The sequence below is a fragment of the Dromaius novaehollandiae genome, chromosome 2 (assembly GCF_036370855.1).
Source record: "Dromaius novaehollandiae isolate bDroNov1 chromosome 2, bDroNov1.hap1, whole genome shotgun sequence".
NCBI lineage: Eukaryota > Metazoa > Chordata > Aves > Casuariiformes > Dromaiidae > Dromaius > Dromaius novaehollandiae.
Genome location: NC_088099.1, coordinates 45,600,368 through 45,628,049, shown reverse-complemented (window position 1 = coordinate 45,628,049; position 27,682 = coordinate 45,600,368). Strand labels below are relative to the sequence as shown.

The 27,682-nt window shown below is 37.1% G+C and overlaps 1 long non-coding RNA gene across 2 annotated transcripts; it reads left to right on the top strand.

Moving 5' to 3' along the window:
- Nucleotides 1-2,586: 2,586 nt before the first annotated feature.
- On the top strand, nucleotides 2,587-27,269 carry LOC112985983 (uncharacterized). 2 transcript variants are annotated; one of them, XR_010387659.1, is made up of 6 exons: nucleotides 2,587-2,659; nucleotides 3,070-3,149; nucleotides 5,998-6,174; nucleotides 17,882-18,062; nucleotides 23,124-23,552; nucleotides 26,847-27,269. It is a non-coding gene; the product is annotated as an uncharacterized LOC112985983 (long non-coding RNA). The 2 variants fall into 2 exon arrangements; XR_003259885.2 differs by lacking the exons at nucleotides 17,882-18,062; nucleotides 23,124-23,552; nucleotides 26,847-27,269 and adding an exon at nucleotides 8,373-8,918.
- The last annotated feature ends 413 nt before the right edge of the window (nucleotides 27,270-27,682 follow it).

Sequence of the window (27,682 nt, the reverse complement as noted above, 5' to 3'; positions counted from 1 at the left end):
TTTTGGCACAGAGATCCAAACACGTCTTTTTTGGACCATTGGCTTTTGTGTTTTTTGCACTCCACCTAATAATCTCTTTCTAGTTTAGTTCTTAGAGTATTATTCACCTAAGTAAAATGGTAGCAAAATAATTGCTTCTGGATGAACTTTAGTAGAACAATAACATGAGACCATGGCTTCTACAAAAGTGCTGACAATAAATCACACCAAATAAGTTTCTCTCTTGCATGTGTTGGACAATTAAAGTAAATTCTGAAGATGATAGCTTTAAAGCTTAATAAGGGAATTCAATATTGGCATAATTTCCACTGAAAACAAAAGCAAGAGGGTGTATATACCACATGCATCTTTGAAACATCTCTGGTCTTTAAGGACCATAAACTCATCTTGTATACATGACAGAAATTCATAAGGTAAAGTTTTGGCTTTAGTTTGTCCTCGTGTCTTGTAAAAATAGGTCGTATAAACAACATGTTTTTTTAAAAAATCAGATCATTTTGGCTATAAGGCCAATACCTTATGTAAAAAGAGATAATACACAAGCTTCTCCAACAGACTACAGAACTGGGATCTAAACATGTCAGAAAAAATCTTGAGAGAATCACTTTCTCCATGTAAGCATTACAGGTACTGTATGTATTTAGACATAATTTACATTATATGGTATTATAGATGCTCAGCCCAATGTTGTTACAAAGAACAGAAAAAGATTGCATTACTAATAACCATTTATAATGCTATAACACTCCAGCATCAGTCACATTTTTATATCCCTTTCCTGGATGACTGTATGATTTATGGTTTGCTCCCACACCTTGAATGTAAAGCAAACCGCAGGCTCCCCTTTCCTATTCATGACAAATCTGAACCCAATGTCTAGGTTTTATCTTGCTTTTTCTCTGAGCAAACTTACAAGTACAGACTTTGATTTTTAAAGATGTGGGTGCCCACAATTGCTTAATTTTGGCCCTAATCTGGAATCCTCATTCACCATGAGAAGTGCTTCTGTGACCATTCCCCAGGAAAAGTGCTATAGACTATAACAATAGTGAAAACTTAGGTCTTTAACATGGACAGATTTCATCTGCACACGGATACAAACCCCAGCAGAGGCATTCATCTATTCTGGCTTAACTTACTGCAGTAAATTATAGAAGACACACCAAAAAAAACAAAAACAAAAAAAACCCAAAAAACAAAAAAACAAAAAGAATGAACTTAAATGCAAGTATAATTCAGGGGTTAATCTATATTAGTGGAACTTAAATGCAAGTATAATTCAGGGGTTAATCTATATTAGTGATCATTCTCTTCATCAAATGTCACTTGATATGAACCTGCCCATTCTAGATTTGCCAGCCTGCCTGTGTCCATTCATGTTCATGGACATAATTGTTACTGGTATACCAGCAAAGATGGCCATATAATAAAACTTACAGAGCTCACATGCTCAAGACTAGTTTCTCTTCTTCCAAAATAAGTAATACAACATTGTTTCCTTAAGTCTTCAGTGTCCTCCTCTATATACAATTAACAAAAATTTAATTTTGTTACAGTGCTGAGCTATAGAGCTTGACGTTCAGTACAGGTTAGTAGAGACTAGAGACTAGAAGTCACTCTTGGTGTCCTAGCTAAACTGATAGCTATCGCATGAGCAGACATCAGCATGAATAGTTGTGAGATTTTGATTTCAAAAGCTTCTTAGTGAAAAAAATCATTTGGGGTGCCCCAGTCTAGCCTACTTCAAGGCAAATTTATGACCATACTCAAACGAATGTTCGCAAACACTGTGTTGCAGCATTTGACCCGTTTCTAATCACATCACTTCACTCTCCAGACTATACCATGAATTGGAAAATTATCTGAATTTTTGCTTTCTTCAAAGCACACCCTGGTACCAGGAAAAGCTGCTACAACTAAAGAATTCACTTAATACTAAGAAAAAATCCAGAAAAAGATGACCATATTAATCAGGAAAAGCTCAGTTCATTAACATTCATACTAATTACAGTTAAAAAGGCTTTGCAGAAAATGCTAGAGACATCCTTGCACCTTTAAGTGTGTTTTAAGTGTGTGGGTGTGTTGCACCCACATAAAAGATGGAACAACTGGAAACTTCATATGCGAGAGGACAGGTTTCTTTCTTGATCATTTATTTCTTTTAACAACTCAGAAGTTCATGCGCATTGTTAAGGAATAGCAAACTGAAACTGTCTAGAGGTAGCCGCTTAGCACAACTTATATAAAACTTGCTTAGCATGAGTAGCTAAATTTGCTGAAGCCTTAGGCTGCACTTAGATAAAATAATGAGCTTTTACTTAGTCCAGTAAGAAAAGGGCCTCAGAGCTGGTTCAAGCTAGGAAGATAAGGAAGTTACAAGCAATCTGCATTCCTGCATCTCACACTCCGAAAGGCAGGATGTCAAGGCTTTGAAATAAGACCAGTGCAGGGCATTAGGACCCTGAGGGACAAAGCCTCAGCTCACTGCTGGGGCAGTGTTAATTGTTATGATTTAGAATCTCCTCCTCCTTCTCCTCCTCAGGACCTTGAGAGACAACAGTAAGACCCAACAAGAAACAAAGGTACAACCATCAGCATAAACCGCAACAGTAAAGATAAGGGAGAAAAACAGCCTGCCTAGGAACAACGATGAGACCCAGTAAGGAGCAGGAGACCCCAGACCTAAAAATTACTATTGGTCTGAGCTACCATGTGAGGGGTGGGAAACTTAATTTGGAAAAGCTATAATTGCCCAGGGATTTCTTTGTTCTGGGTCCCTCTTTGGAGGCACCCAACTCGAGCTGTAATTACTGCACGCGCGTCATTAAAATTTAATTATTTAATTTGCTTTGATTTGGCTCTGAACTTTTCTGCGGGAACCTAGGGTCAGGCCCTGTTATGGTGGCCAACAAGCCTAATTTCCACAACACGCATGTTTTGTTTTGTCTTTTCAAAACATTAAAAATGGCTTAGTATTATTGTGTGTGTATCTATACATATGTATACTTATAAAAATCAGTTTTGCATTTATTTGGATCTTTTTTCCTCTTTCTTTCCTTTTTTGCCCAGGCTTTTTCCAGACTTGCTTTCATCAAGTGACTTAGGGAGAAGAATTTGACCTTTCACGGCATTATTAATACTGCAGCATGGTAATTACAGTCTTGTGATCTTGGAAAAAATGTTCTTTCTATCCAGCCTGGAAAAAAGAAAAAAGAAATGTGCTTTGCTTTGCTCCTCTCACTGCCTCATCATCCTCCCACAAACCAACTGACAGTGTACACTGAAGGAGTGCTAGTATGGAAAGTACGCAGTGACTTCTTTGCATGCTTGTATTAGGTTAACAATGTTTGCATTTACTTTCTTTCTCAGTACAGAAAAGAGGTGATAAAATTTGTTGCCAGTGTTGTAACTAGAAATACACTAGTGGGAGACAAAGATGTACATAATGATCATTTTTGTTGGGTGCTTCCTAGGTGTATAGTCCAGGGATTGAACATAATTTCATTTTCTCCTGCATTTCAACTATAATAGCAGATGTCATTTTATTATTATTATTTTTTTTTTTTTTTGCTGATGGTGCTTCTAGGTGAGGGGGGTTGACTGACAGGTCAGATGCTTTCTGTTTTCCAGGAATTCTGCAATCTTTTTACTTTTACATTTTATGATATTCTATTACATTTTCGTGTGGCTTTTTGTGTTTTTTCAAACCTTTTTTGGGGTTCTGCAAAGGCTAAAAACAACAATTTGAAAATATCACAATTAAAAAATTAAGTACTGGCTGAGCAGATTCATGATGATAGAAAGAGACAATGCCAATATGTTGTTCATATGAATGGGTTGTTTGTAGATAGTTTTTAATTATAATAAGGTTCCATCATATATTGCTACACATCTTTAAATTTTATTATCATATCATTGTAGATGCCAACTCATTAGATTAAAGTTCTAATGCTGTTAGTCACGCTGTGCAGGTGAACATCTGTGCTTGGATAGAATGCCTAAAAAAATGTAGGCTAGCCTCACAGTCTTATTGTCAGTAGTCAGGCACTCAGCTTTACAGGTAGCACAGGGAGCATGGCTGCTTCACCACTCTGGAAAAGGGATCAAGTTATGCTTCCTCAGAATCAATGGACACAAGTTTGAAGATAAGGCTTAAAGCATGCTTTTTCTTTCTTTTTTTTTTTCTTTTTTTTTTTCTCTTGCTTCTCTGGTCCAGTTCTGCAGAACAGCAGCCCTGAGAGACCCCTGGGTGTCAATGTGTATGGATGTACATGTATATCTTCTTATGCCAAGACTACCACTGTATTGAAAGACCCATCACAGGAATGTATGGAAAGGTTGCTTCTTCTTTTACTCCTTTGTCATGTATCATTTTATTGCTAAGACAACTATGTCCAGGAATGACCTAGACTGTTGTCTAAAATGGACAAGTCACATTTAAAGAAGCAGAGGTATAATCAGCAAGATGGGGAAAAGTGAACACACTAGCTCTGACAAGTACATCAAAAGGACCGGGAAAGAAATATTCTTTCTTCATAAAATTCTTTCAAGGTAAAAGGGAATTCTACGTGGTTCAGAGCCTCTAAAACACTCCCCCTCTGTCAGGGTCTCTGTGGAAAGGCTCCAGGCACAAAGCAGCTATGCAATAGAGAAGGAAGGATAGCACAATGACTAGTGATTAGGGGAAGTATTGTTGAAATAGAAACATCCAGTGTAGGAATTAAGAGTGTGTATAGGTGAGATAGCGGAGGAAACAGCAGTTTGTATGTTACATCATTTCTCTTTTACTGTTTGCTTTTTTTGCTTTTTTTACTTGCAGCTGTGTCAGATTCTCTATTTTTATTCAAGCCTTTCAGCTGAACAAAGCAGAGCCTCAGACAGATTTGCAGAGCAATAATACGATAGTAACATTTTACAGGCGTGATTCATTTTCAGTTTGCAATTTTTAGTTGAAAAGACTTAGGTATTTATAGAAAATATGGCACACATCTTAAAGAGGTATAAAAATGCATTCTGTTTTGCTTCAGAAGAATCATGTATGGACTTCACAGTTTGCCTGTCTCAGTTCACTACAGCTACCGTATTTACGGTCATTCTTATGGAATACCTTTTAATAAGAAGAATATGAGATAAAGAAAGATATTATCAGGTTAAATTCTGTTGTTGGTTATTTCTCTGCAACATTATTTTGTCCTGGTACCTATTTGAAACAGAAATTGAAAGTGAAATTGATATATGCCTTTTTACAATAGAAGCACTTAGAGCTGGCTGAATAGCAGAAATCTCATTTGTGAGTAAAAGAGCTGAGTTAGATTTCCTGTGACTTTTGTGGTCATGCCCTGAATTATTTGAGAGACTGAAGATATATGATACACTCACGGAAATGTTCATGAACCTTGAAGGTTTCACTGACATCACCAGAAGAACAGAAGACTGGCCATGCTGGGTGGGATCAAGGTTGATCTATCCCAGTATCCTTTCTTTAACCATAGCCATAAGCAGATATCTAGGGAAGAATAAAAATGAAACAAATGCATATGGTACTTTTCCCTCCTACTCTTTGAACTCCAATTATTTTCAGGTCAGATATTTTGTGAATTGTACATGTTTCTACACATTCCATAATCCCCACTAGATTCTCTTCCAGGACCTTCTCCAGTCTCTCTTTGAACTTCTAGCATGCAAAACTTCTCAAAAGGAATTTCACAGGTCAACCTGCGAAGGTAAAAGAACCACATCCTTTGGATTTTCTTTAAACTTGACTCCTACTTGCTTCATTTGACATTGATTTGGTCTTTTACTGGAAGATACAGTAACCAGATGTGATTATTCTTCCCAAATTGTATGTGTGCCAGTTATTTGTCACCTAATAAGAAACAGAACAAATGTGTTCTGATTCAGGTAAACAAGCATACAACCCTAATAAACGGTGAACAGAGGAATGTTGAGCTAGAGAAAATTTAATTGCCTCCAAATAATTTAGTTAATCTCTTTTAGATAATCTTGAACAATTAATACTTTTGAAGAAGGATATAACGGCTTCATACATGACTTGCAGAAGAAGACTGCACTGTGGCGGACATCTGCAGTGAATATTTCAAATACTGCAAACCAAGTTCAGCAAAAAAGCATTCTGAACCTTCACACCAACTTCTTACCAGACTCAACGGGGAGGTAAGCAAGAAAGTGAAAGAAATAGGAATAGTATTTAGTTGCAGCTCTTCATACTCTCCAGTCTTGAATTTTTGTATTATTGCTGCATGAGCCTATTACAAGCTGATATTAATCAGAATGGTCCCTTATCACTATCGTGAACTAAAAAAATGCCAAGGTTCAAGTAGTGGTTAGATAATGACAAAAAACAGCCAGTTAAAAATATTAGCAGTACTTTATCAAAGGAATTTTCCTCAAAAAAGGAAGATTTAAAACTAACCTGACCATTTAGAAATTTCTGCAGGCTTTAATGCAAACTTAGCATAGCTTCAAAATCATGAAAAAAGCTGCAATGATTTGAAAGTCCAAGTAAGAAAGTAAACTATTTATATTTAATATGTTTTGCTTTATTGATTAACAAATATGTAATAAATTGAAAATAGGAAGATTGATAATAATGACTATAACCTAGTATTGATAAGAAAAGAAAAATGATCCATAAGGTTTCATTCTAAGGTGGATAATATTCTTTTAATATATAACAGGAACCCAATTCTAGAAATCCTGTGTGATCGTTGCTAGAGAGAGCAATGAATGTTTCCATAATGAGGCAAAAAGGCCAAAGTGGAAAACAAGCTTTCCTATATATATTTGAAAACTAACATAATAGTGAATTTAAAATGAATAATGAAATTATTACTTTTGTTATTAATAAAGAATTTTAAACACTAAATATTGGGGGAAGAGGAGGTGTTATGGTCAAAAACTTGAATCCATGAATGTGCAAAAGGGTTGATATAGATTGGTTGTAGATAAAAAGATGGACAGAAAATATAATCCCCAAATTACATCATAAAACAATGCCTGTCCAGTGTTATTTGAATGGCAGACCACAATGTGAATGAATAAATGAAAAACAGTCAATTTAAGATGTTTCTGGAGAATGGATGTGTTTGGCTAATCCTTTGTCATGTCGCAGATTGTTAAGATGTTTCTCTCTTCAAGCAATAATGGCATATAATTTTGGTGTCTATTTGGGGAGGAAGGAGTGACTCTTCCTGAAAACTGAGCAGGATGATCCCCTGATCTCTAGCTACCTCCTCATTTTCCTCTTGCATTGCCAGCAAAATGCCAGCTGCAAAACTGATTTTGCATCTAGTTGTGATTTCAGAATTAAATGCAATGCAATTAGTTCCTTTTATATGTTTGGTAATCTTGTTAAGACAACTCATTAGGTATCTTGGCAATTGGAAATTACTAGGTTTCAGAACATGTGCATTTCCTTTGTGAATACCAATTATTCCTAAATGAGGCAATTGTTCTTTAAAGGAAAAGGAAAAAGGGAGTTCCGAAAAGTTTTCTTGAGCTTATACGTTGCCCTGACCTTTAAAAAACTCAATGTGGAACTTTTTGTGCTTTCTCTATAAAACTTTACATATTTGTAAATACTTCAGTGATATTCTTTTCCTATGGAAAATCTATCTAATCATGTCAAAAGCGTGAAAAAAGAATACCTAAATTGCTTAGGAGAAGCAAATATTTTTATCCTGGGAGCATATAAAACCTGACTAATACAAGTTATGTAGATAGGATTTCTAAATCTTACCATTTACAAACACAGGAATATTATAGTATTTCCATTTAATTCATGCAATTCTTGGAGAATGCTACAAAGCAAACAGTTGATAGGAAGTAGCTCCAGCTGCAAAAATCCGATCACAGAATATCGTTAATTTTTAAAATAAATGAGTCATTTTCTAAGTCTTAGGCAACTTTTATGTATCATTTCCACACAGTTCATATTTTCAATCCTTTTATCATAGCTAAGAAGCTAGAAGAAAGCTGACAGTCTAATGTCTCCCCCAAGGATTCAAGGTCTATGCTAAGTAATCTATTCTATATATGCAACAATCTAGGTCTCTTTAAAAGCAGAGGTTTTCCCCAGTGAGTAAGAGCACATTCAAAAGAACTTAGCAGAATTAACATGTTCAGTAAATGTTTTGGGGAACTGGAAAATTCCAGAAGTTCAATTTTTAAGTTTCAGGTTTAACAGAAAGCCAACATTGTCAAGTTTACACAAAAATACAAAAATTTGATTTTTGTAAATTTTATGGTATTTTATTTTGTTATTTTTAAACATCATATAGTAAAGTTCATATATACGTAAAGATAACCACAATATTTTAATATTTCATTTTATTTTCTTTTAATATTTCAAGACAGACCAGAAGAACACCTCTCCATATTGAGTTCTCATCTTCCTGAGGAGAATCAGTAGCCAGAGCATATAAAATTTGAATTAATACTTCTATTTCATTTTACAGTTCTCTTAAGACCTGACTATTGTTTCTTAAGTAAGAGATAAGTCAGAAAATCATGAAAGAAAGAGGAAGTAATTACAGTCATCAAAGAGCAAGAGAGGGCTCTCAGGATCTGAACTTATATCACCAGACATGTACCAGTTCTCTCTTCAAGAGAAGATCCTGGTGTGATTCTAGGCTGATCTCATAAAGCCCATATCACAAGTGACTGCGGATTTCACTCTGAAAGCCAGCAGTAAAGAAAATTGAGAGAAATTTTAAGACTATTTACATTACTTTTAAAAATGCAAGTGCAGAACTTTCTGTGTTGGGCACCTTGGCCAACAAACTTCCAAAATGAGCAAAACGCGTGATCACAAAGGTCTAGTTTGTTAACTGAGAAGCTGTGAAGAGAAAATGTGAAAAATAAAATGTTGTGTGCTGAGAGAAATGTTTAAATGAAAAGATGTCTCAGGAAAAGTTTATTTTTGAGTTCCATATGTCCCTTCAGTACTTTACTGTTGATACATCCAAAATGTTAGTCATAACACCAGTGCTGCTGGGAATTTTTTCTGACTTTTTTCAGCATGACTACTTTTTTAATGCTTAGCTATCCTGCTAAAAAGTGTGTGCCAGTACTACTGAAACAGAAAAGTTTGCCATAGGAGATGCTGAAAGGTTTTTAGCTAGGTTTTTAGTTCAGCATGTGAACAGAAGAAAAGCATAGATGGCTTTGGAGAAACACATTGCTTTCATCTCTCTCCGCTTTTGGCCTCCCTGGCACAGCCCTCACCTCCTTTGTCCTTCTGACATTGTCTGTTCCTTTGCAGTTCAAAACATTGAGAGCCTGAAAACTGCCTTTATTGCCATAGGCACACTGTATCAGCCAAACCAGCAGTATCCTAACTTGGCTCTTTGCTCCATTATCAAGTACAACAGCATGAGCATTTTCAGGCATTTGCAACTTGCTGAAATTGATGGAAAAAAAAAATTGCAAAAAATAGCATGAACAGAACCTGTGAGTTTGTACTTCTTTAGAGCTGGTAAAGATCTAGCTAGCACCCACATCATGCTGCAAAACATAGAGTCAATAGTCTAAGTTTTACAGGACAGAGATATCTTTACCAATAATAAATCTAATCAAATACAAGCCATCATGAGTAATGGTTGCCTGAAATTTGGTTTCCAAAGACAAGGCTTTTAAAATATCCAGTAAAATCCAGATGTGGATTTACCCATCTGTAATATAGAGTATATTATAAAGTTGGCCTACCTGGGCATATGTCTGCCTTCTTCCTTGTCTCTCCCCTGCTCCAAGCTGCAGTAGTGACAGTCAGTGATGATCCACATCCTTGAGCCACTCTGGTGCATAACGCAACCTGAGCCTTCTAATGAACTGCACATCTCTCAGATCTGGTCTAAGTTATGTCCAGAGGGCTGAGGGCAAAGCATATTTGGGCAATTCTGAAGAAAAGACCATTCAGATCATGCAGTAGGAAGAATTGCCAGCACTTCACAACTGATTCTAAGAATGACTTTATCCCGACTGGAAAGACAAAAATGGTGTGTTTGAGACCTCAGCAAACCCACTGTTAAAACACTGAAAAAGTGAGTCATTCTAACTGAAAATTGTACAAAACCTTCCATTTGAGACAACATTAGCTTATCTCAGGCTGTTTTGTCTAAAGAAGATTAGTTAGGATATGCCTAGAACAGATGGACCCTGGATCATCCATGTTCTACCCCCACTGTTGTTAATGTAGCTAGAGGAGAAAACAAGGAGGAAGAGAAGGAGGAGAAGGACTGGAGCAACTACCCCAGCACACCAGAGGCCTTGACTCAGACTGGGCTCACTTGAGTGGCAAATGGAGACGTCCAGGAAGGGAAAGGTTCAATGCTTGTGACTTCTGGCAAGAGGAGGACATCTCTATCTGCAGAGCTGCAACTGCAGAATAGACAATAGAGTGCACTGTCATCTAATTTGCAGATGACAACAAATTGGAAAGGATAATTTACATGCTTGAGAGCAGGACTGCCATTCAGAGGGGCCCAGACAACCTGGAGGAATAGGCCAATACAGACTGGATTAAATTCAGCAAGGACAAATGCAAACCCTGCACCAGGGGAGGGGAAAAACACCTCCTTGCAATCATACAGGCTGGGGAGCAGCTCTGCTAAAAAGGCGTTGGGGTTGTTGGCAGACAGTGAGCTGAGCATGAGCCCGCAGTGTGCCTTTGTAGCAAAGTCAATGGCATCCCGGTCTGTATGAATGGGAGCACAGCCAGTAGATGGGAAGTGAATGTCCCCTGCTCTGCTCAGCACTCGATACACCACATCTGGATACTGCATCCAGTTTTGGGCTCCCTACTACAAGAAAGACATCAGTAAACTGTAGTAGGTTCAGGGCAGGGCCACCAAGCCAGGGCGGCCTGGAGCACTTGCGCTCTGTGGAGAGGGCTCGATCAGCCTGGAGAAGGGCCGTCTTCGGGGGAGCTAAAAGCAGCCTGCCAGGGCCTGCAGGGAGGTCATCAAGGACTCAAAGCCAGGCTCTTTAAAGTGGTGCATGTCAAGAGGACAAGATACCAAAAGACATAAATTGAAACACCAGAGATTCTGACTGGATGTAAGGAAAAACCTTTTCTCCACGAGGACAGTCCAGCAGTGGAACAGGTTGCCCAGAGAGACTGTGCAGTCTCTTCGAGGTTTTCAACACCTAGCCGGAGTCTTGAGCAACTGAGCAACTTAAGCCCTGAGCAGCCTGGTCTGATCGCAAGGCTGACTCCTGCTTTCAGCAGGAGTTTGGACTAGAGACCTCCTGAATTCCCTTTCAGCCTGAGTTATTCTAGGATTCTAACAACCTCAAGCATTTACCTGAAGGTGACTGAATCTGACTCAACAGACTAAACCCAGAATCGGTTTTCTATTTGTCTTCTATTTAACGATGAGTTAATAAGCTAGATTTGTGACTAGAAAGTGAAATATTCATTTCAGAGGTTCTTTCTTTGGGGGGTGCCCCCCAAAATCAGCAGTTTATCCTGGAACCCAAATGACTCCATAACACTGGAGATTTATCTGTGGCTGTAACAGTCTGCCCTTCAACTAGCAGGGGAAACACAATCTGCTCAGTTTACCACCTACTCAATAAAAGGCCTAAAGTATACCAAATCCTTGGCATTCTAGCATCTAGTATTTGAGTCTGGGGAAATAACAACAACAGTACAACTTGTCCAGAAGGTTCATGTATCAATTCATTGACATCCTTGCTAATAGAAAACAAAATACTCAAAAATATATCATCCATGGATTACTTGAGGCACTGGGTGTGATATTTTCCATTTACCCTCAGTTTCTCTGATGTTAAAGATGAAGTATAATTTGTCTGTGGATCAGCAGACATAAGCATCCTAAAATTTTGTTTCTAGGGATAATAACAAGAATTATCAATTTTGTGTGTGTGCGTGTTTCTCTCTTTGTAACTATCCACTTTGAATTCACTATGGGTAAAGGAGTGCTGTTCTTGAAGGATTGATGGAACTAGTGAGTCTAATCCCTTTTTGATACAGAAGTGGAAGTGGTAACTACAGAAATCTTTTTCTAAGACCTAAAGTAATTAGAAGCGGTAGTATGAATATGTTACTTAGAACTCTTCAAAACAGTATCAGCTTACATAGGAAAAATGATATATATGAAGTCTGCTCTTTCAGCCTCTTTTTTGCTATCTAATCTAGCATTCCATTTTCCTTCTACAGAGCTTTCGATAATCACTACCTTCCTGATCATGATTGCATGAGAATTTTCACAAATATCTATAAAAGGAACAAAATTCTTGAATTTGGGAAAGGGGGAGTGTACGAAGCTATGAAGTTAAGCTTTAAGATCCAAAGACTGGATTTTGGAACTCAGCAAATTTAGGTTAGTTGTAAATTGTGTAATCTTAAACAAGCACAGATAGCCAGCTGAATCATTTATCTAAGGTTATAGTTTGGTATCACTGACAATTTGAAAACCAAGATTGATTATTATTTTTAAACTTATACAACAGTAAAAACATAGTTGATTTGCACATAAAGGAAATTAGGCTGTGTTATGGTGCCTCCCATAGATGCCTAAATGGAAAACTATACATTCAGGTAGCCATGTGTTATTATCCTAACATTATGTGGCTTTACAGCTTTAAGCAAGGGGTGATAGTTTCCTGTAGTCTCTGTGTCTTATGAACAGTCAGCAAATCTCAGTGGATCGGTGGTGGGCCAGAGATGTAGTTTTTATTCAGTGACCTAATTTGCCTTTTAAGCCTTTATTATTTTGATTTTTTTCAAGCTTCTCACTTCCATAAAGGCTTCTTTTGTCATTTATAAAACAATGTTAATCTCTATTGCTGCAGCATAGATAGCGGAATACAGTGGTTATGGTGCATTGCTCTTAACCAAGCCTATTTGTTTTCTTTCCCATTTGGGTGGCACGAGATTTCCTCCATAAAGAATGGGCATGGAAAAAAGCTTTCTGGAAGAATATAAAATATCTCACAAAATATGTCATTAAAAATTATGTTTTTGATAATTTAAAAATAAAAACAAACTCAGTTACTTTTTAATCGCTATGAATGGAATCTAGCATAAGGAGGAATCAATCTGGCTATTTTGGAGAGGCCTTTCATTTTTTAATTTTCGAAGTTTCAGCAAAAAAAGTATTTGAATTGTTTTCAGCAAAGTGAAAACTTTCTGTTCTTAGTGTTGCTAGAGACGTTCTGCTTGGTCTCAAGCTGCAGAGATTGATAGGATGCATGGCTTATGCCCACTGTGTTTGCAGACAGTCCTGAGGACAAGGTTCACTGATCTTCCTTCCATATTGCAAGCAAATGCATTTGCACACTTAAAACCTCCATGTGCCTAAATGTCTCTCTCACACATATTTGCTCAGATCCTACTGGAAGTAGCAAAGTGAAAAGAAAGGAGGCAGAACATGGAATATGCCTCCCACAAAACTTCTCTGGAAGGCTGCACTCTTTTACAATACAAAAATATCCAAAAATTTGCAGTGACTCTGTAGTGGCAGGATCAAGTTCTGGCTAAGCTGCTGAAGTTAGAAATTAATTTATGGTCTATCATTTTGAATTGTCTGAGGTACTGACATGCTCTTATTCTCAAGTGTGCCTGCTGCTGCCAGAACAAGATTTACAGTAATAAAAACTGCACACATACCTCCCAATAAGGTGCTCATGAGGCCAGTAATTAAGTCGTTCATACTCTGCCATTTTCACTAGTCTACAGCTTGCTGTTTTAATATTTTAAGCTTTGTATTTGTTGATGACTCTTTCTGCAGCCATGCATATCCATGTCAAAAAAATTATCATTAATGCAGTTTATCTGTCTCCAGTGTCTTTTGTGAGTCTGGACCTGAGAAAAGCCATGAAACATTCTTGTGCCAATCTAATTGACCTGAACACTTCATGCACCACTGGGTGATTAAATCAGTTCATGGTGCTAGGAGAGTTAAAAACAATGGCTAAGAAAATTAGACATAAGTCTTAAATTTACTGATAATTTTGGGAAAACAATGGAAGGCAGTTTGTATGTGGCTTTACACACTATACTGTGCTGGCTTTTAACATTTACTGACTTGTTTTTTCTCCAGAACAAATTATTGGCTTTACCTTCAGTGAAACTATCTGTCAGTGTAGGATTAGATTAAATAAAATAACAAGCATGATGCCCATAAACTTAGTGTAGTCTAAGTATACTTAAAACATATCTTCAAAATTTGCATTTATACCTTGGAATATACATTGGTGATATTAAATGTGCTCAGTAAGCTAAGCAAGAGTCTATATAATTAATAAACATTTAGTGGCATTGATTTTTATAGCTTGCTTTTTTGAACGTCTTATCAGCATTGAGCAGATGGGACATAACTATGAAAAATTATATTTTAAACATGATTACTATACTTGAATTATATTTGAAAAATTTTGTTCAGTGAAGCATTTACAAATACAATTTAACTTCCAGATGAAGACCCAAAGTTAAGGTATTTCTTCTCTGTTTAGCACAATGATATTTAAATGATGCTTGTAGTGCATAGGAAAAAAACAGAAAAAAACTAAACAAAGCAAAAAATCCACTGTTTTAGAAGAAAGCTCCACTTAAGATGTTATTTTGTAATAAAATGTTTGATTGATTCTCTATTCAGTATTTAGCTAATCCTTTTTTAATACCAGCCTTAACAATGTTGTAGCAAGGATGATTTTAGATTGAAATTTTGGATTACAACACAGTAACACAGTTTGTCCATTGCAATTTGTATACTTAAAGCATAATCTTTTCATATTAAACTTCCTTTTGTAGTCTTTGAAATTAAGTTGAGGGGGAAAAGATTCACATTTTCTCCATAATCTACTTTTTGAAAAAATTATACGTCGATAGGAAGAAAGTCATGAATTGGATCAGGGTTAAGGATGGAAGCATTTGGGCATGAACCTACCCAAGATATGTCTGTGTAAGCATAATTGAGGTGCAACATTGTAACTAACTTCCAGTTATCTGTTTTTTATGAACTTGTTCTGTTTATTTTTAAATCTTTAGGGAAACCCATACTTCACTGAAGAGGAATTTAAGTCCTTGAACATAAGTGTCAATAGAAAAATGAGATTATTGGGACACCTGTGATCTGTTTTACAGCACAAACCATATGTCACCCCCTCCTTAATCTCAAATTCACACTATTGCACTATGGCAAAGCTATGAGCTGCTTTATCTTCTCTAGAATTTCATGTCCCATTTGTTAAGTCATTGGGTTTGGGTTTAGTGTTCTTAATATCTGAGAGAAAAGTACTATGCCACATACTTAATGTCCTTCTCCTTTAGTCTCTTTTGCTTTTTCTTGAAATGCAAAGCTGAACTCTCAAGGTCTCATTCATCATTATCTCACAAGGTTGCAGATGATCACACCTGTGTCTCATAGATTTGAAATGTGACCAAATGAAAATAATAGTTTTACATGTTGCATTGGTGTAAATGACTGAAAAGGTGCATGGAAAAGAAGAATCGTGCCTTTGTAGGAGGACAATTTTACAATATAATGACAATGGATAACATAATATAATTAATATAATATAATATTCATATGGACATCTGAGGAGAGGTAACTATCTTCTCAGATGATCTAATCTCAAAATCTGTACTTGAGTAAAGCTAGATAATGGGAGCCATACTAGGGTAAAGATTTGACCTAGAAAGAGCGACAATTTTTCAAGAAACCCAGAAGGAATTAAATCAGATTGAGGAAGAGAGAAATGAAATCACAGCAGTTTATTTAATTTTTCCTTTATACAATGCAATTCCTAAACCCTAATTTATATTCATTTTCCTTAGAGAGTGTTGATAATAGTTATGGTTTGATGAAGTGCCAAAGAAGATGGTTACAACTGTACATTTGTTTATTCATTAGGGTATATATATATGTGTATATATTCGAAGCAAGCAAGTTATACAGACAGCTAGTCAATTCAAAGATTTTCTTACTGCTGATGCATTCATCCACTTCTCTCTATTTTTCCCTTCTTTGTGACTTTGAGACTTTCTTCTTCTTAAATTAGTCCCCAGACTTGTATCAAGAACGGGAATACACAGCTCTGTGGCCATTTAGAGTCATCCTTCACTCTTTTCTTAAGAGTTTCTAACAGTTACATAGCATTCAAGGGTCCAAGTCAAAAGAGCCAGATGGGAGAGAAGAGCTACAAACCTCTGTGGGTAAATGCATAATCTTTCTGCATAAGCGATGCTGTATTGATTTTCATGGGAAGTAAGTTAGGAATAGTTCTGAGGTCAGCAGAAATCTAGCAAGTTTGTGGTTAAAACTACCAGTCTGTAAAAATACCAGTCTTGGGGCCTTTAGCTGTGTATATCATGGGGAAAGATATGATATCCTTCTGTGTGTTTTATAGCATCACAATCACTCACTGAGAGGTTATTTCAGTGAGCTATCCAGAAGACTACTACTAACATACATCAGGGCCTGAATTGTGTCCATTCCCTTCTGCTTCCTGCAGGGAGGGATTTCTGTGTTGACATTATTTTTCACAGGGGCTTAACCTAAATAGCAAGCCTCTGAACTTGTTCTCACCCGGCACCTCACCTACTCATGCACAGATACACATTGTAGGCAAGACTGGCCCTAATATTCCCAGGTAGAAATGATTTGTATTAAAAGAAAACAAAACACAAGCCGAGAGCAATCATTTCAGGGCTGCAGCAGGCATGATCCCTCTCTAGGATGCCACGAGATACGATATTCTCTCAGGGCAGGTTAAACATATATCTTCTTATCCTGTGTTATTCTTAGAGCAAACTCTCAGGCTTTGGGAATGCAGCTGGGGCATCTGCGTATGTCTGACTCACCTGCACTGCTGCCAAGGAGGAAAAAATTCTGCGTTACACTGTGGGACATCTCATCAAAAATTAGGAACAAATTATCTTCCAAATGTTTTTTGCCTTTTTCACAGCATAATCCTGTATTACAGGGCTCTCTCAAACTGTGATTCTTCACCATAAGCAAGGCATCAATTCTGCCGTACCGGTACAGTCCTGGTTATTTTCAAACAATACAGATTTCACAGATACTGAAATATATTGTAGTGGCGAGGAGAGATAAGGAGACAGTGTCTGAGGATATTGTCTCACAGTAAACCTACAGCTTCCTTGTTTTCTCAGAGAGCCTTAAGTATTGCCATGATATGTACGTGAGAGGTTAAGAGAGAGTACACCTTTTTTGCATAGAGCTAGTTCTTCAGGGGAGAGTGAGAAGGTTGCTACACAATACTAGATTTGTCTACTCTTAGGAAGAAAGGGAAGCAACGTCGTTTTAAAAGAAGGGTGTGCAGTACTGCTAATGCTTTTCCAATGCTCAAAAAAGGAACGCAGCTCTAACAGGGGAGCAATAGCAGTTCTCCCCAGCCTGCTTTCTAAGCTGCTGCTGCTGCTGAAATGCTGAAAAACTGGAGCTCAGGAAAAACTGAGGAGAGCCTGGGTTGAAGAGGAATAATAAAGTGCTTGACAAAATATGAAATCTGTATGTACGTGTGGTCTTTTAGACAACAAAGCTATTTTCACCAGGGCTGGTAGAGCTACTTGAGAAATTGATGTATTGGCGCCTTCTGCAGATAATTTCAATAGGCTTTATACATGCAAGCAATCAAAGCCTGTAATATAGTGCAGTTCAAAAACAGTATCAGGATGTAAGGTGGAAGTATCCTTCTGTTCAAAAAAAAAAAAAAAAAAAAAACAGAAGAGAAAAAAATTCTGAAGAGAAAAAAAAGCAAGAAACAAGCAGGAAGATCACTGTTCCCCTGGGTATTTTCCTTTAGCTTTAAGAAACTGTTATGCAGTTGAAAAGATTAGCTGGTGTTTCCTAACAAAGCTGGCTGGCTGCAGCCATCTCTCCCTAGAGATTCAGCAATTTTCGGAGCCCCCATGCAGCGACAAAGTGAGTGCCAGTGATGAATGGAAGTGACGTCAGCAATGACCTAGGAAGGGGGAGAAAGCGCAGCCCTTGACAGTCGTGGTGGCATGATGTGGACAGACAGCAGCATCAGGAGAGCCGCAGGCAAACAAGGTAACATGCCTTTGGAGCTCTCCTGTAAACATAGCGGAATAAGGTACTCATTTTCTGACCTCCTTGGCATCAGTGGTGTCTGAGGTGTACTATAAGCAAATGGAGACCCTCCCCTTCTATGAAATTTCAGACCAGAAGCTTGCAAGTCACAGATCGGTCCACAGATATTATCCCAATGACCTCACAAAAGTTACAGCTCAGAAACAGCTAACAAGTAGTAAACAGAAAGTATAGTGTAAAGTTGGAACCCACGTAATAGGAAAATTCCAGTCACAGGCTCAGTGAGACATGCACACGGGGAAACAGTTTCTCATGGTTCAGCTGTTCATGTTCCACAGACAGATGCTTATCACTTCTTTTTTATGGTTTACTACACAGTGACTCTACTCAGAACAGCATTTCAACTCAAAGTTTGGATGAAAGATTAGACTTTAACTGAATAAAATTTCTTTTTAAAGACACAATTTACAGGTTCAGTTTTCATATACAGCCCTGTCTGCTTCACAGAGTTCTGGTCCAACGGGAAAACATTTTTTTGCCAAAGGTACCTCTTCAAGCCATTTAGCTCAGTCATCTCAGGTTATGCTGCCTTTTTATTTTTTTTCCCTCCATCTCTTATATATTAGGATAACATTATTTGTAAATGATTTTTTAAACCACTGTTTTATGTTCTTTGTGTGTCACAGAAGATTTTGGAACAGTCAACCAAGTCAAAGTGTTTACAAAACAAACAGACAAATGGATTGTGGAAGAGAAATAATTACAAATTCAGGGGACAATCACAACTTCTTTTCTCTGTCCTACTTTGAGTGTTATTTTAAATGGTTTAAACCATATTTGTGTTGTCATATAAAAGGCATTAGTTAATGTGCTAAAGACGCCCTGCAGACTCAAGCTGTATCTCATCCAGTCCTTAAGGAACTTCTTTGCACTTTTGTCGCAGTGTCTTCCTTAAAGACTAATGAATTAGTAAATGTCAGAGTGCACAGAATCAGAGAATATCTCAGTCAGCAGCTTCTAAATGAATGACTTATTAAAGAATTTAGAGTACAGCTTATTTGCATGTGCAAATTTCAACTACTGCACGTGTTGGCTCTTCCAAAATCATTCAAGCAGCAGTTACTGGCTTAGAATCACTGGACAAAAAGTTATCTTTTATTTCTATAATATCTATATTTTTAATAAAAATATTTTTAAAAATCTCCTTCTTAGACATGCACATGAACAAAAAGGCTGTGTTGAAATAATCTCAAGTTTTTTTAAAAGCTTAGGAATGGAATCAAGCTTGTTATTTCTATAACAGACTGAATTATATCAAGGCAATGAAATATTCTTTCCTGTCTAAAGTTCCCATACTCTTAGAATATTTTTTATGATTTCTCTGCATTTTACATTAGTCATTAGATTAGATACAATTATATTTAACACCACCAGTGTGGTGTTAAATTTCACCCAATTGCTGCTATGCAGTGAGCCTATAGACAAATCAAACCCTAATCTGATCCATGTTAAATGCAAGTATAAATAACAGTGTCCTGTGACCAAATAGTCCAGATATCATTGACAGAGAGGAGGGAGATACATACTTTGAGCTGACATCTGATAAACACTTGATATAGATTTCATCTACCTCCTGAGTATCTCATCACTTTTTTGACCACTTTGCTCAATCTACCCAGGATATTTCCTCTCTACCTAGAATGTACCTCTTCCTCCATATATTCAAGAATTTACCTCCTCTCCTCCACTTCCCACACCTGCCCCCACACATAGTTTTCTGAAGCAAGCATCTCTTGTCTCCACATCCCTCTTTCTTTAGGAATAGTTGCAAGGAATCCTTCCATTTGCTACTGTAATCATTGTAAGAAAAACCTCATGGGGTTACTAGGAAGAAAAAGGAGAAAAGGAAAAGAAATGGCTAGAGAAGCGAACTTTAAAATCATCAACAATTTTAAGTCAGCATTTTTACATGACATGTTCCATTTCAGAAATGCCAACTTTTCCATTTCAAAGCACCTTTTTCATTTAAAAATTAATCTACATTAAAAGAAAGTAGTAGGTTTGTTTCTAAAGAATCAGATAAATAACTTGGGGGATAGAGAAAGGGAATTAAATACTTTGTTTTGAGCTGATCCAAACGAAGTTCACTATTTGCTATGGCTGTCATCATCATTAATGGCCAATTTAGCAACAAGCAAGCACCAAAGAACAATCTCTCTGGCTTGCAGCCTTTTTCTAGGTCACATCTTGTCATGACCCATACGCTAAACTAATCAGTCACTCCTGACAACCAGACAAACAATCAGCTTGTCAATGCAGTTTCCCTCTGCATCTTCTCCTTGTTACCCAGTTCTATTCCTCTTTTCTTTATACTGTATCCTTTGTCAGATTACGATCATATACCTGATTTATGCACAAACTGCGCTGCTTTTGGCCAGATACAGAGAAAAATCTGAAACCCAAAGCTGATTTCTTGTAGAAATAGTTTTACACGCATCTGCTCTTATAATGTAAAAGCATTCTACTCTTTCCGCTTGTGGGAATACTGTAATAAGCCAGATGGACTCAATCTATTTATTTACTAACACTGTTTACTGTTCTTACTTTAATAGCCTACAAGATTGTTTGGTAGAACACATGTTGTGCATTGTCAACATTTGATAAGATTTTTAAGATACTGTGATACTTAGCATGGTTTTTTTGATTGTTTTAACTGCTAATTTAAAACAAAATTGTTCCTTGTCTGGTGTTTCCAAAGACATAACTTTCTGTGGTGCTAGAGCTGCCATTGTTCTAATTAACAAAGCCCTGAAGCTTTGCTATAGAATTGCTTTGTAATATGTCTTACGTTTTAACAAGGAACAGTTGATGTATTTCATTGATAATATACAAAGAAACATCTCCTTAATTAAGAAGAGAATTTTCACATTGATGTTGTTAAAGGTTATAGACAAAATCCTCCTTCTAGCTTACCAGGAAAATGCGCAGTTTCGTACATAGTATTGTCTGTTCTACTACAGATCCTGTAATTCAAGCAAGACAAATTTTTAGCAAATAATTTACTTACTAAAAACCTGCTTTTAATCACTGGAAAATGATTTGTGAATTTTGGCTGGATACGCCAGATCTCAATCAGTTTTTCAAGGTTAGAGCCTCTCTCCAGACTGCAGGAGTAAGAGTCATTGCCCTTTGTCTAGCAGCCAAGTGGTTACCGTGCCTCACAGGAGACAGCAGCCAAGGTCAAGCTTTCACATGAGGGAGGGTGAAGCCTATCTCCACTGCACAACACTAATTATCACTTTCTCAGATAATCTCCGTGGTGGTGCTCCGGTCTATCCTACCAGTGCCATGACACTTTGCATAAATAATTAAATATTTGCTGGAAAACTTGTCCCACATGCATGTCCTACTTACCTGGCTAGGAAATTAATCGCTGGTGTGTGATTTTCCCTCATTTTTCTTCTAACTCCATGTATAAATAGTCCAAGAAACTGAAGCAATACCTGAGGTAAGCAGAATGTTTTTATCAAATGGGAAAAAAACTGTTTGTCTGAGCTTGTCTAGCTTCCTGTGTCTTCATGTTTACTTATACAAAACTGTAATACCTCAATCAACAATAAGCAGCTTCTGTTCCCTCATAATATACAGCATTGTGGTGACTAAGCCATTCTCTGGCTATATGGTTTCAAATACTTTCAAATGGGAAAAAGAATTGAATATAGATGCCTTACATTCAAGTGGATATACCAAACTTTGGGCTTTTCCTAGATAAAGGAAGAAAATTCCCTCCACCAAATTTTTATGTATTTAGCTCTAATTTTTGCTGTGCTTATTTGTCAAGTGCCCCAAAAATATTTCATTCCCTATGGAATGTTGTGTTTGGCTTAAAATTTGTGTTTCTTTGATTTTTATTTTTAATTTAATTAATACAAACCAAAATGTTTTTATTTAGAATTGATCAAAATCTGTTCCTCATTTAGAATCATACTTTCTAACATAGCATGTTTATTTTCCTGAGAAGTTTTGGCCTAGGATCTGACCATGCTCTTCTGCCAGTTTTGTTCATCCTTTAGCCCTGTCATTTTTTAAACCTTCATTCTGTACTAGATATAAATTTAATTTTTGGTTTTGGCTTTCTCTGATGTCTCTGGTTACTATCTCTATCCTCCATGCCTTACTCTAGCCTTGCCTTAATCGTCAAACCTGCCCATCCACAACTTAGTCATGTTTCTTTCCTCAAAGCTTTAGTTCCACCTCCTGCAAAGTGAAAAAGATCTATATCTCCAGTTATTCTAAGAGAATGTGCACAAAGTTAGAATTCAGCCCATGGTGCAGGTATACAATAAATTCCTAAAAGCTTGTAACATCCTCATTTCTTTTAATTTGTTATTCACTTTTCCTTCATATTCCTAATCCAACTGCTTACTGTGACAGTCAAGTCATGATAATAGAAATACATCCTTCCTCATTCTCCTTAGATGCCAGGAACAGTAATAGAGATGATCTTTTTGTAAGAAAATATGCTAGGAAAGGTGGTATCCAGAGTGTCACCAACTTAGCCAGGAGATGCCTTGGTTTGCTGGAGAGTGTCTGTAAACAGGGAAACCAAAGACAATAAATGATCAAAACTAGGGTCCTGATATTTGCATCTAGGTTTACTGGTTATTATGTAGGGTCTCCAAAGCACATTTTCAAATTTAAATAAAGATTTCTGAGAGACATATCCTTCCAAAGAGGATTAAAGTTAGCATTAGGAATTAACAAGACCAGTGAGAATACAGTTTATTTAGGAATAATTACTTGATTTGCCATACCAGGAGGTTTTGGTGAAGGGCAATTGTAAGAAGACCTTATTCACAGAATTGCTGGTGGAAAAAAAAATGGTAGATTTAAAGCCATGGTTGGCAATGAGACTTCAAGACCTATTTTGGAGAAATAGCATGGAAAAGCAGTCGGTTGCTATGCAAAGTGACAAATTATGCAATAACAACTTAGCACTTCTTGGAAGCATTTCTCATATGCTTTCTCAGTCAGTTTCTTTTCTCTTCTTCTTCTTCCAAGGTCCTGGCTCTGCACTTGACCTGGTGTGATAGCCAGCACTGCTCCAGGTCCTGCCGGGTGCTCCCACTGCTCCCGTGCGCCCTTGGCAAACAGGCCTGGACTGCCACAGCCGCTGAGACAGGACCCTGAATGGACTACACACCTCTGAAAGCTGTCCTAGAGGGCTTTCCCCAAAACTCATCCTGTTAAAGAGGAGGAGGGCCATCAGCCACATGAAACAGTAACCGAGGAACTGAAAGAGACTTTTGAAACAGTCAGGGAATCAGCTTGAAAAGAAGTAAAAAAGAAGCATGAGAATTCATCATACTGGGGAGAAACCTTGAAATGGAAACAGCAGCAGTCAAAACCAGGTCTGGCACTGCCAGAAGTTGCCCCACATCATCACAAGCTCTGCCGAGGCCACACGGAGCAGCCTCCCCGTGGGACAACGTGAGTGGCCTGTGCTGAGTGCCAGTACTGGGCACAACGCGTGGGGACCTGCTGTGGGTGTGCACGTGTGAGCCATGGGGGGCTTTTCTTACCAGTGGGGGGCTTAGCAGGCTGTTGGGAGCAACACGAGCACAGACAGAGCTGCAGCACCCACATCTCCCACGGGAGGGGTGCACAAGCTGGGAAATCCACTTTCCCATGGCCGGTGCTTGTGACCCACGTTTCCACAGACCCTGTGGGGGATGTGGGTGCGGCCAGCGCTTTGTGGGGCTAGTCATGGAAAGCTGCTCAGAAATCTGCAGTTGTATACTAACATTTGGTAAGCATCTACTGTTCCAGTTCATCTGTTGCACTGCTGGCATTGATTGTGAATGCATGGATCACTAATTGTTGGTTAATTACACGTTGTTAATTAATCAAACTGCTCTTATCCTGATTCGGTTTAAACTTAGCCTGCAACAAGTTCCAAAAGAAATCATTTTGTTATTGATTTGTATAGAGGCAGACCTCTAGGTCTCAAGTTACCAGGAATACAGAGAGGATTTTTTTCATTCTCTGTTCACTGATTGCCACATGACCATTAAATGATATTCCAAAAAAAGAGTTTAAAAAATTACAGAAAAAAGTCCTTTTTGCTCAAAATTGCAGACCAGTAACAGAGAAGAAGTAGTCATGAAATGAGTAAAATGGACACAAAAAAGATGACAGAGAAAATAGTGGTGAAAGGAATAGAGGATAGAAGGGAGGAGGGAAAAAATATTTGCCTTCTGTGGGCACTGCTATAGGTGTTTCTTTTTGTTAGGTATTCTTGAATCCATCTAACTGATTTCTATAGCAGAGATCTATAATTTCCTATTAATTTCAGTGGGGGGAAATACCTCACATTTGTGAAAGGTCATTCATATAAAACTTGACAGAAATGTTATTCCCAGACTACCTAAATATGAATACAATAAATACAATTACACCTTTACTACGTACTACTGTAAAGAAATCCAGCCAAAGTCTATATTAATCACCATTCTCACTCTCTGAGCTACTTGGTTGACTGAGGTGAGGTATTCTTTGTTTCTTGTTTGCTATGAGAATTGTCAAGGAGTTCATAGGGGGAAAAAGGATAAAATTAAGTGTCCTGTGCAGCAAAGATAGCTGATAAGTATTCTTAAATATCAAAAAACTTTGAGGGATTTATTTCTGTACTCTGCATTTTCTATCACACGGATGCTATAATAACCAACATACACAATTCTGAGAATATTTTTGCAAACAGAACATGAGATCTCAGACTGGTGGCAAAAACATAGGGTTGTTTTTAGGCTCTGTTTCTGCCTTTTTTCTTCATTTCATCTTGCAGCTAGTTAAAAACAATTTAGAATAGGAATTAAGCAACTGATCATGGTTAGTATTTCCAGCCTAGCCAATGATACCTACATTCCAGTTAAATAGCCTCAAATGCAGACAAAGTGAAACAGCTGAAGGTGCTTGTATTTTGTTGATGGTGCATGTTTGAAAGCTAACTTGTGAGATTTGCGAGAAAAGTTTTACTATCTTTATATAAAAATAAGATATGTACATATTAGTTTGTTGGAAGCTACAGATTTTATTACAGGTATATTTTTTGTAAATCACAGGCACAATTTTTTTCTTCTACTATTATTTCCACCCCGATTTAAGTCATTTAGATGTCAAGGGACTGGATAAGAGTACACAATTGCTACTTAGATGTTTAAATTAGCTAAATTGAGCCTGAAGTTAATTGCATTTGCAAATCACTTGCCCAGTAAAGGCCAGTTTGACAACCTGAGTGTATATAATATTCGTTTATACACCACATCCAATATTCATGCTTTCTTCCTCCATACAATTCATGCAATCTTATATCAGATTCTGTGAAAGAAACAACATCATCTATTCCCATCACAGCGTCCAAACATGATTACTAGAAAACTTGTTGATGAACATTAATTATATATCTATCTTGTAGTCCTTTAAAACCTGAATCCCATGTCACTTTCTCCGTTACTGCCCATGACTGATATTCAAGTAATCCTGCTCATTCTTTTGTAAACTTGCACTCTCTCCAGCAAAGTTCTCTCAGCCTTCTGGAGTTCTCGTGCTGAAAAAAAATTGACTGAAAATTAATATACATGATCTTCAAGCTAATTAATATACACTATCTTTTAAACTAATGTTTTCACCACTTCTGGGTGATGTCTGCAGGTACTGATACAAACTTTTCATGTCAGCAAAAGCAAAACATTTCAGTTCACATCTTCCCTTTTATATTGCTGTATTGTAGTAACAAAAATAATATATTTTTAAATCCAAGATATGAAGTCATCATTTTGAAATAATAAAGTATCTTTTGGGGAGGAAATGGTTAAAATATAACATTGTTACATTCCCTGTAAAATAATATTTATTATTTTTTATGAAACAAGTTTTGGAAAAGCAATTACAAATTTATGAATGAATGAACTTCAGCAAGAGTATTCTCCCTGGAAAATGATTTCATCATAATCAGACATATTTCCATGCCATTCTTTAAGAAATCTGGGAATAAATTATGAAATTCAGTTACATGATGCCAATAGTTTTGTTATAAAAAGACACTCTTTTTATAAAAAGTGCTTTTTTTCCAGAGCACTGACTTTTTTTCCAGTTGTCCTATAGCCTTCTGGTACCAATCACTATTGAATACAGAGTGAATACCTGGAGTTGTTGATTTTAAAAACTCTGTGTCAAGACTATTATAAAGGATCCCAAGATACTAAGTTTTCACCATGAAACATTAAATTGATGTTGTTGAAGACTGACGATAGGATTGTGATATCAGAGTTTTGGGGATTTCTTCTGGTTCTTTAGCTTGCCTTTCTTTACTGGTTATCCCCAGGCATGGGAAGACAGAATGACCCAATTTCCAAAAATGAGTTGTAATCACTAAGGAATTTTTTTTAAGACATTTCAGGATATATTCTGAAATCCTGATGGAAATAACAGTGAATAGCTCATCAGCCTCAAGGAGGATGAATCTGAAACATTTTCTGAGACAAAGACAAATCACGTATGTGAAAACCTGCACTGAGCTGAGATACCTGGGAGGCAAAATGTCTCTTATTGCTAACTAAAGTTTCAGTTCTGAACTCCATATACTGATGTAAGAGGTTTGAGGTTTTGAGATGTAAAATGGATCTGAGGCTCCTGGTATCTTTAAGATCAGGAAATGGGTTGAAAAGACATCTTGTTCAGATAGTGAGTGATAATACAAAAATATTGTGCTATTTCCCACTACAGACGTGGTCCTGAAGAAGCTCTCAGATGGAAATAGTTGATACTGCTACTGTCAAAGGAGAAACTGGAAATCTATAACAAAGCTCATCTTGCTATAGCTAGATAAACAAACTGAAGAGATGAACACAAATCCTTTCTTTGGGTATCTATTTCTGCATCAGGAGCCAATATTTCTCTCTAGGATTCCATCTCTAAACAATGAAACCCGTTGTAATATAATGAATGGCTCAGTATTTCTCTTCTAATCTTCTGAGTTACCATTACTATATTAGCTAATGTTTATACCCTGTTTTTTTTTTCTTTATCAAGCCTTATTTAAAAGAAAAGAAAAAGGAATTTTGACAGCTTACATGCACTGTCCAGTCACCTTTGTATTTTATGAAAATCTGAAAATCTGAAAATCCATTAGTAAATTTGGAAAACACATTCTTGTTTTGTTTTGTTTTGTTTTGTTTTGTTTTCCTGGAAAACAATAATATCTGCTTAGCTGGGCACACAAAAATAGGACTGGTTCTACACCGGCCATCATCATCTAATATTCCAAAGAAGCTATCCAATAATACCTAAGAAATTTCAGAAGGCTGAAGGACATAAAATACATGTCAGATTTCCCCTTCCTAATAGCAGCTACCAGGAGTAGCAGCCATTGAGATGAAAGGAAACAGGCAGACAATTCTGTAGATAATGGCAGTGACTGCTTTGGAGATCATGCAGCAACCACAGCAATAAACAGTGCTGAACAGTTATCCCACACTGGAGGTAACAGGATAAAACTAATAAATTTGTGGCAAATCGTTAATAAATACATCTGCTCATCCTATAAAGTGAATGTCACACAA